At 36.4% G+C, this 27,386-nt stretch overlaps 1 protein-coding gene across 1 annotated transcript in view; it reads left to right on the top strand.

The window, feature by feature from the left end:
* The window catches only part of lingo2 (leucine rich repeat and Ig domain containing 2), a 593,792-nt gene that overhangs the window by 52,098 nt on the left and 514,308 nt on the right, over positions 1-27,386 (top strand). The window lies entirely within an intron of this gene.

Consider the following 27,386-nt stretch of genomic DNA (forward strand, 5'->3'; position numbering starts at 1 on the left):
CCTCGTCAGAAGGTAATACCTGTATTCTAGTCATCGTAGATAGATTCTCAAAGTTTGTCAAACTAATCCCTCTGAAAGGTCTTCCCACAGCCTTTGAAACAGCCGACAATATCTTTAATCAAGTCTTCAGGTCATTTGGTATTCCAGAAGATATTGTGTCGGACAGAGGTCCACAGTTCATCTCACGTCTATGGAAAGCCTTCTTCAAGCTCCTAGGTGTGGCCGTCAGCCTCTCTTCTGGATATCATCCCCAAACCAACGGGCAGACAGAGAGGAAGATTCAGGAGGTGGGACGGTTCCTGAGGACCTTCTGCAGTGGTCACCAGAGCTCCTGGAGCCAGTATTTGGGCTGGGCAGAATATGCCCAAAATTCACTGCGGCAACCCTCCACCGGACTCACGCCATTCCAGTGCGTCCTGGGCTTCCAACCACCGCTCTTTCCCTGGGATGGCGAACCATCTGATGTCCCCGCAGTGGATCACTGGTTCCGGGAGAGCGAGAGAGTCTGGGACGAGGCTCATCAACATCTGCAGAGGGCAGTCCGTCGAAGCAAGGTAACCGCCGATAGAAGAAGGTCTGAAGAACCCAGATACACACCCGGACAAAAGGTGTGGCTATCCACCCGGGACATACGCATGCGACTGCCCTCTCGCAAGTTAAGTCCCCGATTTGTTGGTCCCTTCACCATCGTGGAACAGGTTAACCCCGTCACCTACAAACTACAATTACCCTCTCACTACCGTATTCACCCTACATTCCACGTATCACTCCTGAAACCCTATCACGATCCTGTTCTTCCCTCCACAGAGCCTGACCACGAAGAGGAACCCCCTCCTCCACTGCTCCTAGAAGAAGGAGCCGTCTACGCAGTGAAGGAGATCTTGCGTTCCCGACGTCGTGGTGGCCAGTTGGAGTACCTGGTGGACTGGGAAGGGTACGGCCCCGAAGAAAGGACATGGGTTCCCAGAGCTGATATTCTCGATCCTAGTCTCATGGTGGAGTTTCATGAGAGCCACCCTGAGTTCCCAGCGCCTAGAGGCAGAGGGAGACCACCACGGCGTCGGAGGTGTCGGCCCTCAGGAGCGGGCCCTGGGGAGGGGGGTACTGTCACGGATTGGTCAGGCTCTCACGATCCCCACTCACGAAGATCACCATCACCTGACTTCTAATGAGCACACAGCTGCATCACATTCACGAGCACCAGATAAAAGCACAGCACTCCAGTCGCTCATTGTCCGGGCTCGTCTCGACGAAAGCGGACAACTGAGCGACCACTCAGCGTAGTCATCCTCAGCTAAAACAAACGCTTTACTTACCTGTTCTCTTTGTATTCCTCCTAGTCTTCCTGGTCCACCCGAATCGTCCTGTCTTCCAGTCCTTCCAAGTCTGTGTCATCCTCTGTCAGCTGTATCTGGTGTGTGCTGTCCATCCTCGTGTATTCCTGTTACCCAGCCACGGAGGAAAAGACCCCAACATCACTCCTGATCCTCCTGGCTATCCTTCATGTGCTCCTTGTTGTCATTTAATAAACACCCTAACGTTTCCTTACCTCTGTCTCCTGTCCGCTTCAAAACAGTACCAGGGGCCGGGAAAGATAAATGAGGGCTTTTTGTATTCCAGATCATTTTAATCCTAAGAGTGGAATAGCCTTTATTGTGCCCGGTGAGAGCCAGTTTTCTTTTTCTATCTGTCTTTTTTCAATTATTCATTTTGGTGTGTGAGTGTGTGTGGACCTGACTTGTCTGTCCTGTTCCCGAAGCCTGAATTTTTATGAAAATTTGACTTTAAATAGGTTGACAGAATCAATCACAGCAGGATATGTTTCAGAACAAATTTCTGTGTAAGAATACGCCTGACCTCCCTCATAAAACACGGGTACAATGAAACGCTGTGATTTCCACTTCTTTAATTTCCTTTTCTTTCTTTGTCTCGCCTCTCAAACGTGGCATTAAGAAGTCCTCTAAATCTCATGAATTTAAAAGACAAAATTGACCCGGCCGAGCCATGTATAACCATGCCTCATTATTTTTCAGATGGAAATGTTCCATCCATATCTTGTCCAATCTGCAGATGTCCGCTACATAATATATCATAATATTATAGTTTTCAGCAGGTCTCGTCTCCTTGTTGGGTGCTAATATGCTTGATGGGTGTTGATGAATTTTCATGAAGCCAACAAGATGATATCCCAGCGTACATATATTGAAAGTACAATACCTGACTAAAGTCTTGATGTCTATCCAAGTTTTAGGAACAGCAAATAATAACTTCACTTCTAGTTGATCTATTGGTATTAGAAGTGGCTTATATGAAAGGCAAAGGCCTCTAGATTAAGTTACCAAATTAAAATATGATCATGCCTTGATGTTTAATTATTTAATTAGCACAGTAAGACTTTGCTTAGACAAGACTTAGACAGAAGTCTTGTCACTTAACAGAAATAATGTACAGTATAGAATATAAAGTCATGGTGCAGTGGAAAAAGGAGTACTACTGTGTATTACTCCCATGAGCTTGGAGGACTCTGCAATGCCGCAAATAAGTTGGAATATCTGAAATGGCAAAGACAGCGTTCTTGCAGGACTCAAAGAGTTCATCAAGATTCTTTGGATTCATCTTCAATGCCTCCTCCTTCATTTTACTCCAGATATGCTCATTATTGTTTATGTCTGGTGACTGTGCTGGCCAATCCTGGAGCACCTTGACCTTCTTTAAAGGATGAGGAGCGCTATCCTGCTGAAGACTTCGCCCTCTCCTGTGGTTTTTAGGCTGTTGATGTTGCCATCCACTCTGCAGATCTCTCGGATGCCCCCATACTGAATGTAACCCCAAACCATGATTTTTCCTTTACCAAACTTGAATGAAATCCATGAGAATCTTAGGTCCATGTGGGTTCCAATAGGTCTTCTGCAGTATTTATGATGATTGGGGTGCAGTTCAACAGATCTACCTTATATCCAACAGAAAAAAATCTTACCTTCTGCCAATTTTCCAAATGATCAACTAGAAATCAAGTTATTATGTGTAGCTCTTTTGTCAGGTAGTGTAGTTTCAGGTTTCGGATGTATTGTAAATGAAATTGAACTGATTGGGAAGCATTATAGATTAGTTTGATTTATTTCTTCAGAAATGTAGTGACTATCAGACAAAAAATCTTGTGTGCCTGAGCTAATTAGGTAAAAGAACCTTCATAATCCTACACAACAGCATCAGAACAAATCCATCCACTCTATAGGCATTCTGCAGCTACAACCAACTCTAATTGCAAGTATGATGGCGGTGATTTTCCCATGATAAAACCCTCTCATTTTAATATTGAGATTGAACTTAATGACGCATGTAGCAGATGGCTGAGTTTTCAAGTTCTCACTCTCTCCCCTCTACTTAGACTACGCAAATTTGCACACACGCTATCAGCGAAAATGACTTTACAAAGCAGTGAAAACACACCATATGGCTGTCCGACCACACCTGGTTAGAAGCGCAGACAGCAAGTTGAATAGAGACAGGGAATTTTGTTCTCTTTTGTTTTTAATGTCCTATAGATCTGATGACTCAATGCCCAGCTCAGTGATCATTGCACGAGCGCTTGTGGAAATGTTATTAAAAATCACCAGCATACATTACATTGCACTGGAAAGAATTACCTACAGCAGGAGTTATCAAACTCAGTCTTGAAGGGCCAATGTCCTGGGGCTGGTTGCACCAGCAGAACGAAGGTTAAAACACAGCCTAGTTGTGACTTAAAGAGACACTAAGTTACAACTTACACATTACTTAATTTTTTTGTGTTGCACTACTTCACTTAGTTTAAACATAACGCTACATTCCAACTAAATGTTTATGGCAGCCTCCTCCCATGTATAATGGTAGAAAAGAGATGACAGCGAGATTAGTTTACATTGACGAGCTCGCAACGATAATGAAGAAAGATCTCCCTCTACTCACAGCCTTATTTTTATGGAGCCAGATCGGTTACTAACTTATGAATTGGATTTGTGTTTATTATGAATTGTGTTTCGAATTTGCAAATTGAATTTGTGTATTTATGAATCGGATTTGTGTTTTCATGAATCGTGTTTTGAACTTATGAATTGGATTTATGTATTTATGAATCATGTATTTAATTTACGATTTGGATTTGTGTATGAATCGAGTTTTGAACCTATGAATTGGATTTGTGTATATTATAAATTGTGTATTGAATTTACGAATTGGATTTATGTATTTATGAATCGTGTTTTGAATTTGCGAATTGGATTTGTGTATTTATGAATCGTGTTTCGAATTTGCGAATTGGATTTGTGTATTTATGAATCGTGTTTTGAACTTATGAACCGAATTTGTGTATTTGAATCGTGTTTTGAATTTACGATTTGAATTTGTATATGAATTGAGTTTTGAATTGATAAATTAGATTTGTGTATCCATGAATCGTGTTCTGAACTCATGAATTGGATTTGTGCATTAATGAATCGTGTTTTTAAAATTACGAATTGGATTTATGCATTTATGCATCGTGTTTTGATTTTACGAATTGGATTTGTGTATTTGTGAATCATGTTTTGAACTTAAGAAGTAGATTTGTGTATTTGTGAATCAAGTTTTGAACTTAAGAAGTGGATTTGTGTATTTATGCATCGTGTTTTGAATTTACGAATTGGATTTTGTAAATGTATTATTTTTTTAAACTGATCTGGCTCCATATAGTTTCCTCCCAAATGTCGCATTTATTTCGGTTTATAAAAAAAAAGAGTTTTATTTATATTGTTTTGTGTTAAATGTATCCATCATTTAAAATGAGAATTTCTTCATTACTGAGTTCTTCTCCCTGCTCTTTCTCTTTCAAGTGTAGGATAAAAAAAAATACAAGTTTAGTTTTTTGATAACTTGTGCATTCACAGCTCGATGCTGATGCATGTATGTGTCATCTGTTAATAGTGACTGACTGTAATGTACTATAAAAATATAATTTATCATTTTCATAGGAATGTTACATATAGATGCATTAGTTGCAGATTTTTAAAGAAGCTTAACAATTTAAATGCTTTTTATTGTATATTAAGTCATTTAATGCAACTACGCATGACTTTACGAAGAGCTTACGACCTACTAACTACGGTGTGCCTTAAGAACATGTGGTGCAACCTAAGTGACAACAAATTAAGTTAGTAAAGCTAGTAGTTACCCCTAGTGTGGACTTTACATTCCAGTTTAAGAAAGAACTTACAAACAGCTGGTGCAACCCTACCCTACAGATTTTAACTTCAACTTGCCTCAACGCACATGCAAGGATGTTTCTAGAAAGCCTAGTAAGAGCTTGATTAGCTAGCCCAGATGTGTCTGATTGGGGTTAGAACTAAACTTTGCAGGACACCTGACCTCCAGGACTGAATTTGAGAACCACTGACCTACAGTATAAGAGGCAAACTAAAGGATAAAAAACAGTTTCTGGAATTAAACTAAACATTGGCACAAGCAACAAATACCTCTCACTGATTGATTGATTGATTGATTGATTGATTGATTGATTGATTGATTGAGTATTTTTGTATGTGGAAATACAGTATATTGTTATAAATTCAGATGACGCGGTTTTAGTTAGTGTGTGTCTCGTCGGCGGTACACGGCCTTTCTAATGAGCGTCTGGCTTGGAGATGAGTGGAGCCCTCAAACCTGATTAGTTTCACTCAGCCGCTCGAATAATGCAATCGCTCGTGCAAGATTACCCCCTCGCTGCCTTGGATATCCAATCTCAGTGTCATGTCACATGCCCATTGAAAGGTTTATGATGCAGCCATATAATACCATTTGCGGATGACAATAATTCATCATACCTCGTCCTAATGCTGTATTCATGAGCCCAATGACATATGGAAATCTAACGCAAGTGCAAGTATGTGGACCGGTCCTCCTTTTAACACCTGATTTAGAGGTTATTTGCCTCCTTGTGCAGTTTTCTCAATCTCTCGGGCCTGCAGTTTCCCTGGTGATCTCCGACAAGGACGTCTTTTGTGCTGTACCACATCAGATGTGCGTCCCTGAGGTTTCATGCCGACAAAGGTCTCCTCAATACCGTCTTTTGTGCTGTGGCATGTAAAACGTCGCTGGCATATGTGCTGTGAGCGCACCGGAGCCCCAGGAGCCACAACTTTCATTACAGAGACTGCTGGGACGTTTTGGTTGCTGTGGTTGGCAGCAACACCTGGGTCTAAACACACAGTTGAAGTCTGAATTATAAGCCCCCCGTATATTTTTTCCGGAAAGAACACATTTCTAAACATAATAGTTTTGATAACTAATTTCTAATAACTAATTTATTTTATCCTTGCCATGATGACAGTAGATCATAGTTTACTAGATACAGTTGAAGTCAGAATTATTAGCCCCCCTGTTTTTTTTTCCCCCAATTTCTGTTTAATGGAGAAAAGATTTTTTTTCAACACATTTCTAAACAAAATAGTTTTAATAACTCATTTCTAATAACTGGTATATTTTATCTTTGCCATAAGACACTTCTATACAGCTTAAAGTGACATTTAAGGGCTTAACTAGGTTAATTAGGTTAACTAGGGAGGTTAGGGTAATTAGGCAAGTTACTGCAAAACGATGGTTTGATCTAAAAAAACTAATTAGCTTAAAGGGGCTAATAATTTTGACCTTTAAATGGTTCATAAAAGATTAAAAGCTGCTTTTATTCTCGCTGAAATAAAGCAAATAAGACTTTCTCCAGAAGAAAAAATATTATCAGACATACTGTGAAAATTTCCTGAATCCGTTAAACATCATTTGGGAAATATTTAAAAAAGAAAAAATATTCAGCTTAAAGTGACATAACAAGGTTAATTAAGTTGATTAGGCAAGGCAAGCAAATTCATTTTATAGCACATTTCATACACAGTGGTAATTCAAAGTGCTTTACATAAACATGAATAAAATAAACAAGTACAGAATAAAATGATTCAAACAGATAAAAACCGATTAAAAATGTATTAAGCAGGTTTGACAGAAATGAAAAAGAAAAGAGAGACATAATAGTGCGACCTGTGGGACATAGCACAGTGCTCATTCAGTAACGGCACTGCTAAGCAGATGTGTTTTCAGTCTTGATTTGAATGTGTCTAATGTTGGTGCACATCTAATCACTTCTGGAAGCTGTTCACAGCAGCAGGGGCATAATAGCTGAAGACGGATTCACCCTGCTTTGACTGAACCCTTGGAGTTTCTAGTTTATTTGATCCTAAAGATCTTAGTGATCTGTTATGTTTGTATATTCAGTGAGCATATCTGTAATGTATTGAGGTCCTAGGCCATTTACTGATTTATAGACAAGTAATAATACTTTAAAATCTATTCTGAATGTAACTGGGAACCAGTGTAATGTCCCGAGGACAGGTGTGATGTGCTCTGATTTTCTGGTTCTGGATGAGCTGCAACTGTCTGACTGTCTTTTTGGGAAGGCGAGTGATGAGTCCATTACAGTAATCAGCCCTGCTGGTGATAAAAGCATGAAGTCCTAAGATTAGGGTACTAAAAATAAATATATATTAACGGGATCATAATATTGACCTTAAAATGTTTTGTTTTTAATTATTTAAACTAACAATATTTTTTAAAAGGTTTTATTCTAGCCGAAATAAAACAAATAAGACTTGTTCCAGTAGAATATATATATATATATATATATATATATATATATATATATATATATATATATATATATATATATATATATATATATATATATATATATTAAAGAAAATAATATTCTAGGACTAATAATTTTGATTTACAGTTGAAATCAGATTTAATAAATCCCCTTTAAATTTGTTTTTGTTTTTAAAATATTTCCCAAATGAAGTTTAACAGAGCAAGGAAATGTTCACAGCATGTCTGATAATATTTTTTCTCCAGGAGAAAGTCTTATTTGTTTTATTTTGGCTAAAATAAAAGCAGAAATTGGGAAAAAAATAAACAGGGGGGGCTAGTAATTCAGGGGGTTTAATAATTCTGACTTCAACTGTAAGTCTTTAAAGTGGGAGGTGCCTTTCTTTCTTCAGTAGAACATTAATGAAGAGTTTTAGCTAATTCTGTGGTCCTCTGTGATTCTTATAATGCCAGTCAATGGTGACTGTCTTTTGAGATCAAATGCACACACATACAAACCTGTCCAAATCAATAGGTTAAAGAGTTTTTGGTGCATGTCGCTTTGATTGGAGATCAGGTTACACTTTTGCTGATTGTTATTGGTAAATGCATCACCACCAACCCTCGCGCATTCATCATCAAATGCGACAGGGCTACAATCGGACTACATTCGCACATGCTCCAAATACTGTTTGACCAGGCTGTGGATTAAAGCTAATCATATTTTAAATAATGTTTAATGTCTTTCATAGACTTATCATTTCACTTCACAAGACCTCAGCGTGTCATAATTTTGGGGGGACTGTTCCTTTAATAGTGCCTATTTCAGGATTAAAGGGATACTTCACCCCAAAATGAAAATTCTTTTATGTTTACTCACCCTTTTCTTGTTGCAAATCTGTTTGAGCTTATTTCCTCTGATAACACAAAACCTATATGTATATATTATGTATAATTTGAAGAAAGCTGGAAACCTGTAACCATTGACTTATATTGCATTTTCCAAAACCATTTTCTGTGATTGTACAATTAAATAGCTTCTATAGGTAAATAGCAGAAGGACAATAGTATCTGGCTGCAGACTTGCACATGCAGTCTCAGACACATGTACTCAATAGGGTAACACTTTATTTTGATGGTCCATTTGAGTATTAGTAGACTGTCTGTTTAATATCTGCTGATACTGCTCCTTCAACAGACATTTACCGGACTAAAAGAAACTTTGCAAGTTTTGCAACATGCCAACTTACACTAACCCTAACCCTGACCCCAACCCTAACAGTCTACTTATAATCTAATGGGAATTAGTTGGCATGTAGATGTAATATAACTTAAATTCAACAAACGGACCCCCCCCCCCCCCCCCCCACTGATAAAAGGTCCAGAATTTGTCCCATACATGAGCTCATTTGTCTTATTTTGACTGCTATTTTTGACTAAAGAAGGCTTCCAATAAATGCAAACATTTATAGTTCAACGTCCAGTTATGTAAAACATATATATAAAAAATAAATAACATAGAATCTGACGTAATCTTTCACTACAAGCAGCTTTTATTTTGAATCTTGGATTCTTATTATTAAAAGAAAACAAAATAACTCTAGAAAGGTTTAAAGCACCAAAAGCAGCTCATATTAAAGTAATTTTTTTACATGAAATAGGCTTTTTTTGTTATCCATAAAACAATCAAGAAGCTTTACATTATTAATATTAATGTTTTATTTATTTATTTATTTTTTTCAGATGGCCAAATTCTGACTGAGAAAAGTTGAATGTGTTGGCCAGTTTGTTATTTGCCCAATAAATGACCATAGGCTATAGTTTTTTTTTTTTTTTTGTTCAAAACTTTAACAGACTCTTTTTTTCCTAATGATATATGATGTAATAAAAAATATATATATTAAAATTAAACAAATAAAATAATAATTAATAATTTTTTTAAATATTTAACAAATGATAAATAAACAATAATTAAATTTAAAATAATTAAAAATGTAAATTGTTTTTCATATTTCTTTATATTTAGCAAATGTTTTTGGTACCTCAAAAAGTGTGATTATGATGACCATCCGACAAGCTAATCCAGCTAAAAATAGTGCTTAAAATGTCACTAAAATGCAGTATTTAAACCTCATAATTAAATAGAAAATAAGGTGAATACCTGCAAAAAGGTTTTATTTTTTATTTTTTTAGAAAAATGAACCAGGGTGGCGATGGGCCTGATATAAAAACCTAATTTTGCACACATGGCATTGTATTATTGTTGTTTTTTAATATTTGACAATCTGAGTATAGTAAATTATTACTTCTTAATTATTTAATATTTAATGCATAACTTAAATATATATTTAACCTGCCCTAAAAAAAAACCTGCAACCTGCACTATAGCTTTGTCTTATGGTCAAATATATGATTCTTTAAGAGTTAATATTCAGTTAAATGTTAATATTCAATGATTATCATTTTAGTTAAAATACAACATTTACATGTATATCTTGATGTGATTTATTAAACATATTTCTCAATATTTTTTTTTTTCTTAATAAAGTAATAATTGTAGCTGCTTTTTCAATATCATGCATCATAAACTGTCTTTTTGTTTTGCATTTTGGCCTGTATTTTTAGAATAAACCAACATAAACTAAAACAAACGACCTTGTTACCAGTTTACAGTGATATCTAATCACACAATCACCAGCTCATTTTGTGCAAGTCTCTGACAGAAACCTGAGGCCTGGAGTGGGTGCGAAGACATCAACCTTGTAAAAGGGAAGAATAGGGAACGTGCTCAATCTTATAAACCACCTACTCCAAAGCAGCGAGGAGGAACAACAGCGGCGATCCAATTAGCCAGAAATCAGGGCAGCGGCTCAATAAGGGGCTTTGTGTAGGATTGCGGGGCTGTAACATAGAGTCACCCTAATGGGTCATTGAGAAAGACTGATCACTTGATGCCTCGTCTTTGGCAGGTGGAGGCCTACAGAGTCCTTTTTATGGATTAGTGAGAGAGCGTCCATTCCTCCGTCCTCTCCCGGAATGAATATTAAACCGGGTAAAGGTGTCTGATTTGTCCGCAGTTCTCTTGCTTGGGATGTATTCACCTTTTTCTACACACACTAAAGAAAAATAAAAAAACAAAGAAATGAAGACTAAAACTGTTTATTTCTGTTTATAATTAGAATAAAATGTTTATAATAAATGAAAAACTAAAACATTATGAAACCTGTAGCATCCCATATATAATACCTTTTGGGTTTATTCATTATCTGCTGAAAGTCATTTGTTAATTATATTAAGTTGAATTTTAATATTCAATGGATGAACTGTATTGGCCGATTTCCACAGAGTGGTAAAGTACGGTACGGATTGGTGCAGGTCACCTTGAGTTTCCACTGCCAAAAGGGTACCAATGGTGGGTGTGGTGTACGACTGAAAGTTTAAGTGGATGTCATTTTCGCTCAAGGAAATGTCAATGTAAAGCTGTACTGGTCGTTGACATATCTTATGAGAAGCACTTCTCATAAAACAGAGGCTTTATGTAAACATACTTGTGTATAAATGTTCATTACTAACCTTTCTATGAACATGATTTGATTATAACTGCAGATCAAAATAGCCTACTGTAACATATATATAAACACATACAGACACTTACAGTCTCTGATATGTTACCAATTACAGAAAAGCTACACATAGCATACATTTAGTCCTTATTTGGCTTCAAAAACATGCAATATATAGCCCAGTCAGTGCAAACCTCTCATCTGTATCTTCAATCTTCACCAGCACATGTAGCCTCTTGTTAGAGAGTAATTCCATCATAATAGTCCAAAAGGTGATGATAATAGTTAAATATGGCAGTTTGTTCATCTTTTAGGTTTCTAAAAGAATCATTTGCTCCTTTGTTTTTTTGTGCTTGGCTCTCACGTTTGTCAGTTTTTGAAAGGATCAGATGTCAGAAGCACTAATCTTGCACACGTTATTATCATCAGCTCAAGAAGTTTGTTATTTTAAATATAGACGCGTGGCGAGTGCATGTGACCTCTCTGGAGAAAGCAAAACCACTCGTACTTTTAGACGACTTCGTAAAACAAAAACAGGACACGGCAGATTTTGTTCTTCTTGGCTTTGTGGCTGTTCATCAAGACAACGACAAGGTTTGTTTGAGCTCGGGTCGACCATGGCTTGTTATTATATAATATTACATCTTGTATTATATACGTATAATGTTTTGGCTGTGTTTTAAAAATGGTGGTTCCTTTGTTTACATTCCATGCTTGTGCACGAGCGAGTGAAGTATCTCTGAAAACCAATAATGTTCAGCTACGTGTCTGGCTCAGCTTTTTGGTACCCTTTTGTCATGCTACTGTAGGTACTTTTTAAAAAGGGTACCCAAAAAGTGGTACGGTACGGTGCAAACAGCCCTAAAAGCGTACCGAACCATACCCTACCATACTGTACCATAAGGCAAACTTACTGTTTTGTGAAAGATCTCACTGATTGTTTACAGTTTAAAGGCACTTTATTTTAGACAGTTGAATTTAAACAGATTATTTTTACCATTTTTTAATCCATTCAGTTTAACTCTGTCTCTTGTGGGAGGAATTTTAGCTTAGCTTAGCATAAACTATTGAATCGCATTAGACTATTAGCATATTGCTCAAACTTTTCAAAAACGAGTATCAACAATTTTCCTATTTAAAGCTTGACTATACAGAACAGTGAAGCTTTAAATCGGAAAATTATTGAAAATATATATATATTTTTTTTTTTGAGGAAGATGCTAATGTTTTAATCTGATTATGCTCATTTGCTAAGCTAACTAAAACTACTCCCGCCAGACCCGGAGATTGGCTGAATGAATTCAAAACTGATAAAACTCAACTGTTTAACTATAAAAGACTTCTAAAACTGAGACAAAATAGATCATTTAACACAAGTTACTTCTATAATTTACACAACGCTCCTTTGTGGTGTAGGAAAATGGTGGCTAGCTTCTCTGGACAGAGAGTTTATTTATATCCGCAGGTATATGCCTAGCTAATCTCTCTCAGGACAGTGTAAGTAGACGGGGCAAAGAAGACAAAAACAGAACACGGCACCAGATTTGCAGGTGTAATGTTCCTAGAGCTGACTCACAGACCTCTCCGAGAGATGAAATGAGAGAATAAGGGCAGCCACAGAGGCCAGGAAGGAATGGGAAAGTGGTTGGTAATGCCCTAGGAAGTCAGCATCTGTGGTCTTTTAGAGGTGATTTGGGAACAGGGCCCAGAGTGTCACCGGGAGCCAGTGTTGGCAGGCCAAGCAGCGAGCTAATGCTGGTTTCCTTTCTATCCCATCTGGTAATATGTATGCTGGTCAAGGGAAACGCACACTAGGTCCATTGTCCAACAATAAAATGACTGCAAAATAAACACAAGGAATTCAAAATAAAAACTGCATTGCAAAACTAAAGTGAGTCGTTTGATCATAATTAATTAATAATTCTTAATTATTTAAAGTGAATGCTTATTTAATATAAAGTATTTTAATAACTGTTTGTCAGTATTATTGCACTAAAAATGATTGGTCACACTTTATTTTGATGGTCCGTCTGTTTTGTACCTTAATATACAACACCAACCCGGACAATATATCACTTTAAACTATTAAAATGTTGAAATAAGTCACTTTCTAGAACTTTGAAGGTTAAAAGTTGTTGGAAGGAAGATCAAGGTCCCATGATGCAATTAAAAAGCATAAATAAAAGGGGAAAAATAAGAAATAAAAACATGAATCATAAAATACAGAAAACTGCTAATTTATGGATATTCTTTAGAGTTATATTAATACCAGTGAAACGTTATTTCACATTCAATAATCACAGATATTATTTAAAAAATAAAGCAGACAACTTTAAATCTGATTATACATTTACACTTGTTTAATTCAATTGAAAACATTGTACGCATTTATTGTTTATACTTTCAATTACGTAATTGAATGTAAAATTTACTGACACTTAATTGAGAGTACATTATAATTTAAATTGTACTCAAGCACTTTGCACGTGCTTTAATATGTTAATCAGCATATAAACAGAATGAACATCACAAACTAATTAATTGAGGGTGTTTCCACACCTGTCTTTTTTAGTTCGGTTGAATCGCACTAGAGTTCGTTTTCCCTCTTGGTGTGGTTCGTTTAGGCAGGTGTCAATGTAGCAATCGCACTCGAGTGCCACCATAAGTGGACCATAAAAAGCCTGGAGCAGTTTGTTTGTGGTAAGAACATGATCCGAACTAGAACAGACCCAACTGCAAAAAGTACTGTGCCCTTTTGGACTTATCCAGCTGCCATAGTCCAATGCGCTGTCCCATCTTATGGGATGTGGAGGAAAAATATTTGTTGACAGCACTTTACCAGCAATTTTAAACCGAGAAGGAGGGAAAAACTTTACCTGATGGATCGTTAGTAATATTTCCAGAAGATAACCATGTCACAGTTTAGCTAAATTAATTCACGCCCCCTCCTGAAGTGACTTGCGATGCACCTTCGCCGCATGCAATGCATTAAAACATTGTTTTCCAGCCGCAGCCACACTTCAATCTCGAAATGTATTGTTTGTCTACAGTAAAGTATACAAACATAGTGAACTATGACCAGGGATACAATCATTCAGAGCAGTCATCCCTCGATAGTAAAAAGCAACATTTTGTGTCTGCTGGTTTGTTTACTTGCGGGAGTTCCATTGGCATTTTCCCGCACGTTAATTCTGACCAATCAAAAAGCAGTTTAGGAAATACGTTCAATAACATCTGGCCAATGAGTGATGTGGATTTTGTCACATGACTGCATTTTGGTTCTTTTCACCTGGGTCGGACCAAAGGAATCAGTGTGGTGTGAAAAGGACCCGAAACCGCCGGAAAAGTGCTACAATGTATCATTTGTTGCCTTTGGTCTGGACCAAATAAACCGAACCACAGACGTGAAAGCACCCTAAATGTACTTCCCCGTTAAAAATGGTAAAACTATAACTTATTAAAAAACATAAAGAGCATTTTTTAATCCATGTGAAGAAATTGGCCTGAAATTGGGCTCTGTTTGGGATCTCATTATAAGGATCTTATTTATATATTTATTTATTTGTATATTAAATAAATAAACGTTTGAGATGTGAAGAATGCTCAATAGGCACATTAAAGTATTTGATGGACATTAAAGCCCTTTTCTCCCATGTGAGCCTGTATTGATTGCATTGATGTTTGTATTGATCTCTCCTGTTTGTAAATCACATATTGCTTGTAATCATCTTGGTTGTAAATCATGGCTGAATGAATCCAACTAAATATCAGCACCATCCATTCTATAGTGCTTTTCTACATGTGCACACTACATACTTATTATAGTAATCACAATACGAGTGGAAATAAGTAATTACTGTCCATGAACCGACTTTATAAGGAAACCACAGTTTCGTTATATTATCTATCAATTTCTATATGCCATACAGTAAGTATGCATAATTGTACATATTCTAAAAATAATCACAACATGTAAATGCACATGACATGTTAACATGGCATGACATTGCCACCTGCTTAGTAATTCACACAGTACTTGAAGTGCCATAATTCTCACGGTAATTATGACTTTGCAAGGTAAATGCAGAGGTTGAGGTGTTGAGACTAGATGTGTGGATAGAGGCTGAAAGATGGATGGAGAGACATACGTATGACATGTTGGAAGGAGAGAGAGAGAGAGCGAGAGAGCGCCAAAGGCAATGAATGAGTTGAGGGAAAAGCCAGAGGAGATGATATAATAAGAGGTGAGAAGTCTGGCAGTGTTGTGAATCATAATCTGCGCTTGAGAACGGCTGGACTGAGAGTTTAGTCTAATGTGAGCTGATCTACATTGGCTGCAGTCTTTAAAAACAGAAAAGATGGTCAGTGGACCACAGTCAGGTTCATCGCTGTGCTGTTTTGTCTTGAGGCTGTGCTATTCACCTTATTCTTCGTGTACGAGCGGGCACAGCCAATCTTTTTGGCTCAAGACTTCCGGTCTCATATACTTCTATTTATTTTTAGATTAAAAACAGCTAAATCTGCTGCTTGATGTTGCAAACTGATGTTTTCTCATTATATTCTTCTTCTTTGTTTGTATAGTCATGCAAATGCTTATTTAGAGAGCAAGTTTGACAGTTTTCTGCAGATTATTATTCCTAGTCATTTCTCCCATAGGTAGCTGAATTGGAAGTTCTAAAACAATCACAAAAATGAGCGCACTTCCGCATTGAAGAATAAGATAAATATGTGGATATTCAACATTCATGCTGCTGTTTTAACTGTAAATCATTGTGTGAGGTCAAGGAAATTATCCTGACAGAGGTTTGATGGAAAATAAACAATATGCATGTCTGTGTTTCTTTATTTTAAGTTACATAATGGACCTAAATTGGTTTTAAAAAATATTGTTTACTAAAGAAAATGCTGTTATGCTACTCCAGGGTAAACTGTAAAATATATCTGTAAAGGAACAGTGCCCATATTTTGTGGTTCATATATGTTTCCAGTTTATTTACAGTTGTGAATTGAATTATGGGACCTTGATCTTTGCTCTGTCGACTCTTGATGTTGAAAATTCAACTCTACAGTTTAACAAAGTGACTTTTATTGACATTTTATTAGTTAAAATAATTTATAAGAAATAATATATAGATAAATGAGTCTGTAAAATAACTAATAATAATAAGGTTTTATACCATAATATAAAACACAAACCCAGACGATATATCACTTTAAACTATTAAAAATGTTCTTAAATGTCCCTTCTTCAAACTTTTCAAGGTTAATAGTTGTTGGAACAAAGATTAGGGTTCTATAATGCAATTCAAAAGCATAAATAAATGTGGAAAAATTCAAAAATTATAAAAACAAAATACAAAAAACTGCTAATTTACAGACATTTTTTACAGTGTACTTTGAAAAAAATAAATTTTATAGTGTATACTTGTACAGTACTGCATGTCTGTAATTGAGTAGGTTTTATTGAAAATAGCTGTTTCATCTTAGTATTAATCTTAGTATTAAAGTGTTTATTGTATACAGCGTACATTAAAATTCACAGCACACATTGTTATGCTTTAGGTGAATAATTAATCCATTCAAGTTAATCCACTGAAAAAATAAAATAAAATAAAAAAATGTTTGTTTTGGAAATCTTCAAAGTCTGACAATTTGCTTCCATGTTTGGAGTGGTGGTCCTTCTCTGATGATGTCAGTTTGCTGGCTTCAGCCATAATATTCTAAACCATGCCCCTTTTACCATTTGGTTTGATTTATTTATTTCGAAAAAAAAAAAAAAAAAAAAAAAAAAAAAATATATATATATATATATATATATATATATATATATATATATATATATATATATATATATATATATATATATATATATATATATATATATATATATACATACACTTAAAACAATTTTTTAAACAAAATAGATTTCATCATGGTCGAAATAGAGCCGGATGAAGGAAAAGCTAATAATTTTTTTTTCCACCACATTACCACACACATCATTCATCCATTATCATACATTGTATATACAAATCTGTGATTTTTCATGAGGCATATTTCATCCTTTTAACATCTTGTACATATTATATGGTTAATTCACCATTTGTACATTTCCATTTTATAACATAGACCCCAAAAAATATAGTGTTGCAAACGGCCATTAACTAAAAAATCATCATACTGTACCTTTCTCATTTTGTTCTTTTTTCATCAACATACTTCTTTAATAATATATATATATATATATATAATTTTTTTTTAATTTTTTTTATATTTTCCATATTTTTTACAATCACCTCTATTAATCATTGTATTCCTTTAATTATGAACTTTTTATAATTGATTAATATCATGACATTGTTTGAGAATCTGTTCCAGACTGTTTCATAATTTCACATCACATACAGACATACACAATTTTTTAAAAGTTGTCCTTGTTTTCAACTTTATGAGATTTTGTTCTTCTCTCAGATTATATAAGAACATAAGTCTGTTATATAATACATACATTGATTTATTATTCAAAATAAATCTTGCTTTATACATTATTGCTACAGTTTTTTTTTTAGCAATTTCGACTGTTAGTTTGCTATGAGGGAAGGAATGTGCAAAATGAAATCCCTGCCCCATACTCAATATCAACATAGGCTCATTCTGAAAATGTACCCCTATATACATTTCTGGAGATTGCGAATAATGTAGCGTATGTATGGCTGCTTTTCGTCTTTAAAACGAACGCTATGGGGCACCATTCCTTTTTGCGCAAGCAGCTGACCACTTACCTCCGTATGGACGGCTTTCCCTGCTGTTACCAGATTGTCCAGTAGCTCGACATGTACGTCGGCGGCCTTGAGAAGCAGAGAGGACTTGACCACGACGACAGGGTTCGAGTCTGGTGAATAACGATTCCAGACAGTGAGTAAGACAAAAACAAAATCTGAAAAATCCAGTACATAACACAGGGTGAGAATGTGGTAAAATCGGAAAACATGGTAAAAATAAGGGGGCTTTTCTTCTGGATTGCTTTTTAAAACACTGTGGTTGGGTTTAGGGGAGTGGGTGGTTAGGTCAATCTGTGCTTTTGAAAACACTTTTGGTTGGGTTTAGGAAAGTGGGTCTGCGGGTCAAACGATGCTTTTAAAAACGCTATTGGTTGGGTCAATCGGTCAGTCAGTCATTCAGTCAGTCAACAGCGGCTTCTGGTGAATTTACGTGTGAACAGCAGGTGCGAATAGCACTCTCGAGAGAAATTTGAGATCTCAAATTGCTCCTGTGACGTATTTTGCTCTCTCCAGAAATGTAAATAAGGGTACATAATCAGAAGGAGCCTGGGTTGCTCAATATTCTATTTTAGTTAGAAGTACATCAACATACTGAAATAAGACTTCTGGTTAATGCAGAATTTACTGTTTTGAGGGTATTAACTCCAATTTGGATGGTCAAATTTGGTTAAAAACTGTAAAGCTCAAATTTATAGACTGTAATTTATAGTCCGTACATTACATTTGATGAAGTTCAGTTTAAAATAGATAAAGCTGTAAATAAAACAGAGATTACTGTTTTACAAGAAAAAGAGAGTTATTTTATGCCCCAAATAATTCTGTCCACTAACCATAAATGAGCATTTAACAATATTGTAGGTACATGTTGTAATTTCTTTTACTCCTTATTTAAATGTACCCTCACTCTACAAAACAAGACTTTGTAGGACACTGTAAAACAAAGTGTAACCCGCATTTTTTTGTATGCAGCTCAATTAGGTCAAACCTCTTTTCCAAAGAATCCTTTATATGCGTTGTATGTGGAAAATCTATTTTATAGCTTTCTCTATTCTCGCTTTCCTTATCTCACCTCTCATATATATTTATAGAATCTGGCATTAACAAGCCATGCTGCTCTCTCTTTGTTAAATATTATGAGCCAGAGGTCTCGGTGGAAGGGCCAGCGTATGCGAATAGTGGAGATATTCTTTCACAGGGCTCTGGTATCCTCTTCTGACCTTGAGGATGGAGAGATGGTGAAGGAAAACTCTTGACTTTCATAGCCTGGTCATTCTATACCTGGAGGGAATCAATTGCCAGCAGCTGACAAACTCAAACGTCTGCGTTCTTTAGCTGTCCATCTTTCTCGGAATATGACTGCTGCATTTCATTCATTCATTCATTCATTTTCTTTTCGGCTTAGTCCCTTTATTAATCTGGGGTCGCCACAGCAGAATGAACCGCCAACTTATCCAGCACATGTTTTACGCAGCGGATGCCCTTCCAGCAGCAACCCATCTCTGGAAAACATCTATACACACTCACACTCATACACTATGGACAATTTAGCCTTCCCAATTCATCTGTTCCGCATGTCTTTGGACTGTGGGGGAAACCGGAGCACCCGGAGGAAACCCACGCGGATGCAGGGAGAACATGCCAACTCCACACAGAAACGCCAACTGACTGGCTCAAACCAGCGACCTTCTTGCTGTGAGGCGACAGCACTACCTACTGCGCCACTGCATTGCCACTGCTGCATTTCAAAACAACAAATAAAGTAAGGACTAATTGATGTTAGGCCTTCAATGTCTTGAAATACACCATCTGAACAATGCATTTAGGTATTATAACAGTGATCCACTGCTAGTTTTTAAATCAAGAAGCATTTTCTAAACAATCAAAATGTACTGTCCTGTTTTAGGAAATACTATGCCAATATTAAGTGAGTTTCTCCTTAAAACAAGCAAAATAATCTGCCAATAGGATATGAAAAATAACCCTGCTTTTTCTTTTGACATAAGATTATTTAGCTTACCCTATTGGCACATTAATTAGTTTGTTTTAAGGAAAAAAAACACTCACTTCATTTTGGCATATTATTTCTTACAACAAGACAATATGTTTTGCATGTCTATAGAATGTTTCCTGATCTAAGAAACATTTGATATTTGGACTAGAAACAAGACAAAAAAGTAAGACAGGCATTTTTGCAGTGTATAAGCTGAATAATTGATTTCAGTACATTGAATTTGTAGAAAATAATCAGTTTCTTCAAATTGGCTCTTACTTCTGATAATGCGAAAGTGCAGTGTTGTATTGTAAGCAGGCCGTAGGTGGAACAGTTTAGCTTGTTTTATCATGGCAGCCAGTAAGTGACGCTGTGTTTGGTCTGGCAGCTGAGTGTTCTTGATTCAGGTTGGAATTGTTGGGGGAATTATGAAATAATGAGAACCAGAGCCCTTTAGTAGAGGCTAATCTTTTAACTTAATTCCTTAATGGTTATTTAACCACTAAGGTAGATCCAGAATAACAATCAAACTGTACTAAAGCAGTTCCTGTTACAAGAGCTGTTCTGACTATACTTCTAAGTCTATCTATCTATCTATCTATCTATCTATCTATCTATCTATCTATCTATCTATCTATCTATCTATCTATCTATCTATCTATCTATCTATCTATCTATCTATCTATCTATCTATCTATCTATCTATCTATCTGTCTATCTGTCTGTCTGTCTGTCGATTGGTCTGTCTGTCTGTCGATTGGTCTGTCTGTCTGTCTGTCTCTATCCATCCATCCATCCATCCATCCATCCATCCATCCATCCATCTAAAATCATATTAACTTGCATATTGGTACTGTCTTGTAGCAACATATATACAGTACATATATATAAACTGCATAAACAGAAAGTACTAGCAGAAATATTGCTCTGCAGTAAGATAAACCAACAGTTTTAATGCAAAAATGACCTGTCAGATGAGGAAGAGCTAGAGTCAGGCATTCAATTAAAATAATAAAGTTTACTGCGTACAATTCCTAACGATATCTCAATATCTCAAGCATACAAACGTCAGACAGCCACAAGGCTGTTCAGAGCTGACCCAGACATGTAAAATGATCCATAAATGAATAGAACACACACACACACACAAAGCAGAAATTTTCTTAGTCTATCCGTTTTAACCAATCAGGTTAAAACACCTATTTGTATGACACAGTTAATTATGTGAGAGTATAATTGTTGTTGTTTTGAGATTGTAAGCAGAGCGACCTACAAACTCTTTAGAGTGTTGAATCTGGCTTCTGCTGTTGAAACTGCAAACTATGTTCAGTAAACTTTATTTGTTTTAATTGAATCTGTGACTTCAGCTCTTCTTCATCTGACAGACTGGTCATTTTTGGGTTAAAACTGTTGGTCCCCCTACAAAACTAACTACTAAACACAAGTTTTTACAGTAAGTCTAATGTTGTGTACCAATTTAGTTATTTGTCTGTGCCAAAATTAGCACTTGTGAGTGTTAATTGTGAACCATTCCTGGAGAGCCACACTGATTCATCATTTGTACACATGGGATGTATGGGTAAAGTTTGGAACATAATGTTTTGCTGGCAAGAGTGGCAGGAGCAGCCCATGTGTTTTAGCCACGGGTTATTGGGTTCTGCCCCTGCAGTTCTGCAGAACCGTAAATAACAGGCGGCAGACGGCCATCGGACAATAGGAAACTGGAGACAATGGCTTGGGGAAGAGGCTGAGAGCTTCAATAAGAAACAGACAGTTTTGCTGTCGCTAAGACAAAAAGAGGCGAGCGGCCATTTGTTGTTAGAGAACAGAGGGGGGATTGTGAAAGAATTGTAGCATGACATTGGGAGAACAAAAAAGGCAAATACTGCAGAAAAGAGATAAGCCGCAACTGTGGGAAAGGTGTGAAAGAAAATATTTTTAAAAATTAGATGCTTTTTCCCTCTATGGGGAAAGTAGCTTAGGGAAATGTGTTCCCTATTACCCCTGCATGTGCTATTTCTGTGAAACTTTGACTGAGCTCTTCATAAGTGAGCATTAAACAGCATCTGACCAGGAAAACCAATTAGTGCAGTAAAAGTTCAATTTTATTTGAGTAAAAGTCCAAAAGTGCTTGATTATATAGTATTAAATATCATTATATGATCGTTAATGTTACAAGAAAACATTTTATGGTAACACTTTATTTTGATGGTCCATCTGAGTGATAGTAGACTGTCTGCTTGATATCTGTTGATACTGCTCCTTCAGCAGACATTTAACTGACTAAGAAACTTTGCAAGTACATGTCTACTTACACTAACCCTAACCCCAACCCTAAACCCAACCTAACAGTCTACTTAAAATCTAATAAGAATTAGTTGGCAATGTGACTTAAATTCAACAAACGGACTATTAAAATAAATAGTGACCCATTTTATTACCAAAACTTGCCGATAATTAATTAATTGCTAATGATAAAGTTAACAAACAAGTACAAATACCAAAACATACAGTACAGCACAAAGTCTAGTACATATAAAAAAGGGTTTTGACAAAAATAAAGATGTTTTTTAAAAAGATAATCATGATCACTGTATTTAAATCATAGAATCATTAGCTGGAGGCTCTAGCCAAATAATTGTAATCAGTGAATTGTTAACTGGAGACTCGCTCGCTCTGACTGGATCATCAGAATGAGAAAATCATTCTTGTTTATTTTGTCAGAATCATCTGTATCAGTGTCTGTTTTTTAATGTGCGTTCTTTAGCAATTCTGTGTCCTTGTATATATACATAGGATACGTGAAAGTTCCCGGATGTGTTCTTGATATCAAGGATGGATCTATGCAGACTTGAGTGCAAAACTCGCTGAAGAAGTCCCAGAAGTCATTGCGGCTGATTCTGAATAATGGTGGTGGGAAGCACATAATTATATTTAGATGTATTATTAAAGTTTAGAGCTTAGAACTTAGTCTAGAACTTATTATCTCAGGAGTTTCCTTAAATGAGATAGTGAAACTAAACATTAACATGAAAATCTTAATAAAGCCATAAACACATTATTTGCTGAAATTCATGTTAAAATCTGTTACAGTATATTGTGCAAAGTATATTTGTATGGTTTCTGTGCATATTATATATTGAAAAGGGGAAAATGATAAGTCATTGTCCGAATGCTGTAATGTTTAAATAATTTTCTGTTAAAAATACGTGAAGGTCATTTGAGCACCTGGAAGAAGCATCTCATTTCTCAGAGGACGTGTTCTGTGTTCTCGCAGTCTACTGAGTTCGTTCTTCAAAGGTAAACTGGAGAATAGTCTCCATGAGTACTCAAGTCCATTCTCAGCATTCTTGTAATTGAGAAACAGCCAGTGACTTATTATCTGGGGTCTCACTCTGACAGGGTAAGACTTTATTTTGATGGTTCCTTTCGCACATTTTAATAACTAGAAGTTGAATTGCAACTATGTCAATTAATCACTACTTACTTCTATTTTTTTTTCTATTTTTTTTTAAATATATATATTATCTGTTTTTTGTCCTGTCTCTGTTATCCTGTTGCACTGTAGAAGCTCTGTCACGAAAACAAATTTCTTGTATGTGAACATACCTGGCAATAAAGCTCTTTCGGATTCTGATTCTAATTCTCATTTGAGTATTAGTAGACTGTCTGCTTAATATCTGTTGTTACTGCTTCTTCATCAGACATTTAACTAACTATAAGAAACTTTGCAAACTGTACATGTCAACTTACACTTACCCTAACCTAACAGTCTACTTAAAATCTAATGTGAATTAGTTGACGTGTAGATGCAATGTAACTTATAGTCAACAAAATGCATTAGGGACCATCAAAATAAAGTGATACCTCTGACAGAATCGTTTGAATCAGTGAATCATTAACTGCAGACTCACAATGGCACAATCATTTGAATCAGTGAGTTGTTGACTCATTGTTGGCATTCTGGAAAATATTTAATGAGTTAATGGAAAATAATCAAATTATTAATGAACTGAACATTTCTGAAAGCAGGTGATGATTACTCTAATTCAAAACAACAATGATTTATGGGATGAATTGAGTAAAATGTATGAACTTTACTGAGTACAATATTAAATATATTATGCTTTTGAATGTAGAAAGCATCCCCAAACACAACTACTGCATAAATACTTGAAAAATCCTTCATTATTGCCGTCCACTGGTACTGAATCAATGAACTAAGCAAACTCTGTACTAAAGCATTGTTCAGACTAAGTGTTTTCGGTGTGATAACTGTTCTATAAGCTGAATGATTGACTCTATACCTTATAAATAATCCATACCTTGGGTATGCATTATTTTTCCAATAATTCAATAGTCATTTTTTTCTGTTAACTGAACTGACCAAAGTCATTTATACTGCTTATATGGCATACCACATATTGAAAATAGCTGTTTCCATCTAACTATTTTTATGTGTTCCTTATGACTTCCTAATTTTCGACCACTGGTACTGAATCAATGAACTGTGAACTCTGTGCTAAAGCATTGTTCAACCCAAGTTTGTAAATATATTTTTTAAAAGTGATAACATGAAAGCTTGAACCTTCTGCCGTTTGGCTTCCCGACATTTATCATCCTTTCTATTCTCTGCTGCAACTCAATAACACATTCTCAATGTTTTCTTAAGGAAAGGAGACAAAACTGAATGTTCTTCTCCAACTTTTTTTTTATTCTCAGTTGTCTTACACGGGGAATCACAATAGTGCAATGGTGGCTTGTCCTCCCTGTGGGGAGAAATTGAATTAGTATGTTTTGTCCTGCCCTACACAAAGACCTCTGATTCAGCTCACAAGGTCTCTGGATAATTCAAAAGATCCAACCAGGTGTGTTAGACAGTAGCCGAAACACAATCTTGGGGAGCCAATATGCTTTGGAATGAGTCTGTTGCGAACCTTTCTGACTCAGCCACATAAGCTGCAGACGAATGATTCATGGGAATGCTCAAGCAGGCAGTAATTGAAATAGACCTTTGACTGCAAATGAATAAACATTGATTGTAAACGAGAGCGCGCCGCACAATCATTTCAAGAAACTGGGGAAAGCTTGCTGGCTCAGAATGGATGAACTCACATTTTGTTTGATGTGTTTACAAGGTTCTTAACTCGAAGCCTCCTTGAAGGATCTTCAAAGAATCAAAAGATGTTGATTATTCATTTGTTTTGCATGACAGATGCGATTTAATGAAGTAATAGTTCACCCCAAAGTGAAACTTCAGTTCATTTATTTACTCACTCTCATGTCGTTCCAAACCTGCATGACTTGGTAATGAAATCCAAAAACATCTCACCCCATGGAAAAAAAAGGATGTCATGCAAGTTCAGAACAACACAAGGGTGAGTAAATGATGCCAAAATTGTATTTTTCTTCTCTTTCTTCTCAGCCTTATGTGCTACCGACAAGTTGTTTATCCTTGAACCTGGGTTCGTATCACTCAATAAGTACTCAAATATTCTCTCTCGCTCTCTCTCTCTCTCTATCTCTCTCTCTCTCTCTCTCTTTCTCTCTCTCTCTCTCTTTCTCTCTCTCTCTCTCTCTCTCTCTCTCTCTCTCTCTCTCTCTCTCTCTCTGTCTCTCTTATCCTTTTTGTATATTAGATTTTATATATTGTGTAATGTGTAAAACAGGCTCATTCTGAAAACGTAACCCTATATACGTTTCTGGAGATCACAAATTATATAGCCAGGAGCACATATAGCTGCATTTCGTCTTTAAAACGAACGCTACGGGGCGGTATGACGTCATTCCATTTCAAGCTTACCAGCTGACCACTTACCTCCATGTGGACTGCAGTTGCCAGTTTGTCCAGTAGCTCTCCATGTATGTAGGCAGACTTGAGATGCAGAGTAGAGCTGACCACGTTGACGACGGGGTTCGAGTCTGGCAAAGAATGGTTCCAGAAAGTGGGTAAGACAAAACAGAAGCCAAAAAATAAAATAAACCTGTAAACAACAGGGTGAAAATGTGGTAAAATCTGAAAATGTGGTAAAAATCAGACGAGGGCTTTTCTTTTTCTGGATTGCTTTTGAAAACACTGTCAGTTGGGTTTAGGAAAGTGGGTCTGCGGGTCAAACGGTGCTTTTAAAAACGCTATTGGTTGGGTCAATCGGTCAGTCAGTCATTCAGTCAGTCACAGCGGCCTCTGGTAAATTTACGTGTGAACAGCAGGTGCGAATGGCAATCGGGAGAGAAATTTGAGACCTAAAAAAGCGTACACAGCGGCCTCTGGTGGATCTGCAACCCCTCTTCCTCCTCTGGTAACATTACCATGCCGATTCATTTCTTCGATCTGTTCCGGGACCTTGCAATTGACAAATTAAGCGCTGGAAGTGCTTGAAATGAGCAGTCAGTAATTCCAGTCTTGCATCCATCCAATTTTGTCTGATGTAAACCTATTGTTGAAGATCTCCAAAACAATTAGAGGCCTGTAAAACATCTCTGCTCCAACTGTCCAATGTTTAACCAGATACATACTACGAAATTAAACTCATTGTTGACATGCAGATGTTAGCAAGTATATACTGTAATTCGGTGTGTTTATCAGTACAATCTACAAAAGACCAATAAAGGCCAGCTCAACTGATTAATTAGCAACAGGCAAATAATTACAGAAGCAGTAAATGTGAGAGATTATCCACTAACAATGAACAAAAGTCCACTGTAAACATCAATTAAGCATATTACGTTTGCTGTGATAATGTGTCTGCAGGAGTATTTTTTTTTCTTTCTTTTTCTTGATAAAACCAGTTATGATATAGGGATGGTTAGGAGGCCATGATGGACAAAGGCCAGTGGGTAAATTTGGCCAGGATACAGAGAGTCAGGACCTCAGTTTAACGTCTCATCCGAAAGATGGCACTTACTGAGCAGACTAGAGTCTCCATCAATATACTGGGGCGTTAGGACCATAGACTGTAAAAGATATGGACCTCATATCCGTAACGTCACCCATAGGTTTCTGAACACTGCAAAAGAAGCTACAAGTAGGCGCGGCCAACCATCGCCATTTTGTTCGCGGGTCATGGCACCTACGACGGGATACCAAACACCTGCTAGCATTGTGCTTGGAGCTGGCTTAGACAGACTTTACTTTAGGAGAACTCTTAATACTTTATTACCTGTGACTCGTTTGTGTTCTGACCACATGTGCTTGGCTGTGTACTATATCAATAAAGTGTTTAGACTTTTAAAAACATGGCTGTAACACATTGAGCCACTAAACATTGTTCTTATGATGTTTTTCAACAGGAGGAAAACGCGAATTACTTCTAAATACTTCAAATATAGTCTGTGTTAGTAAATGCAAGGCTATTTATGAAATCCAGGCATAACACTGTAGGACAGTGACTACAGTTATCTACA

The sequence above is a fragment of the Danio aesculapii genome, chromosome 14, assembly GCF_903798145.1.
Source record: "Danio aesculapii chromosome 14, fDanAes4.1, whole genome shotgun sequence".
NCBI lineage: Eukaryota > Metazoa > Chordata > Actinopteri > Cypriniformes > Danionidae > Danio > Danio aesculapii.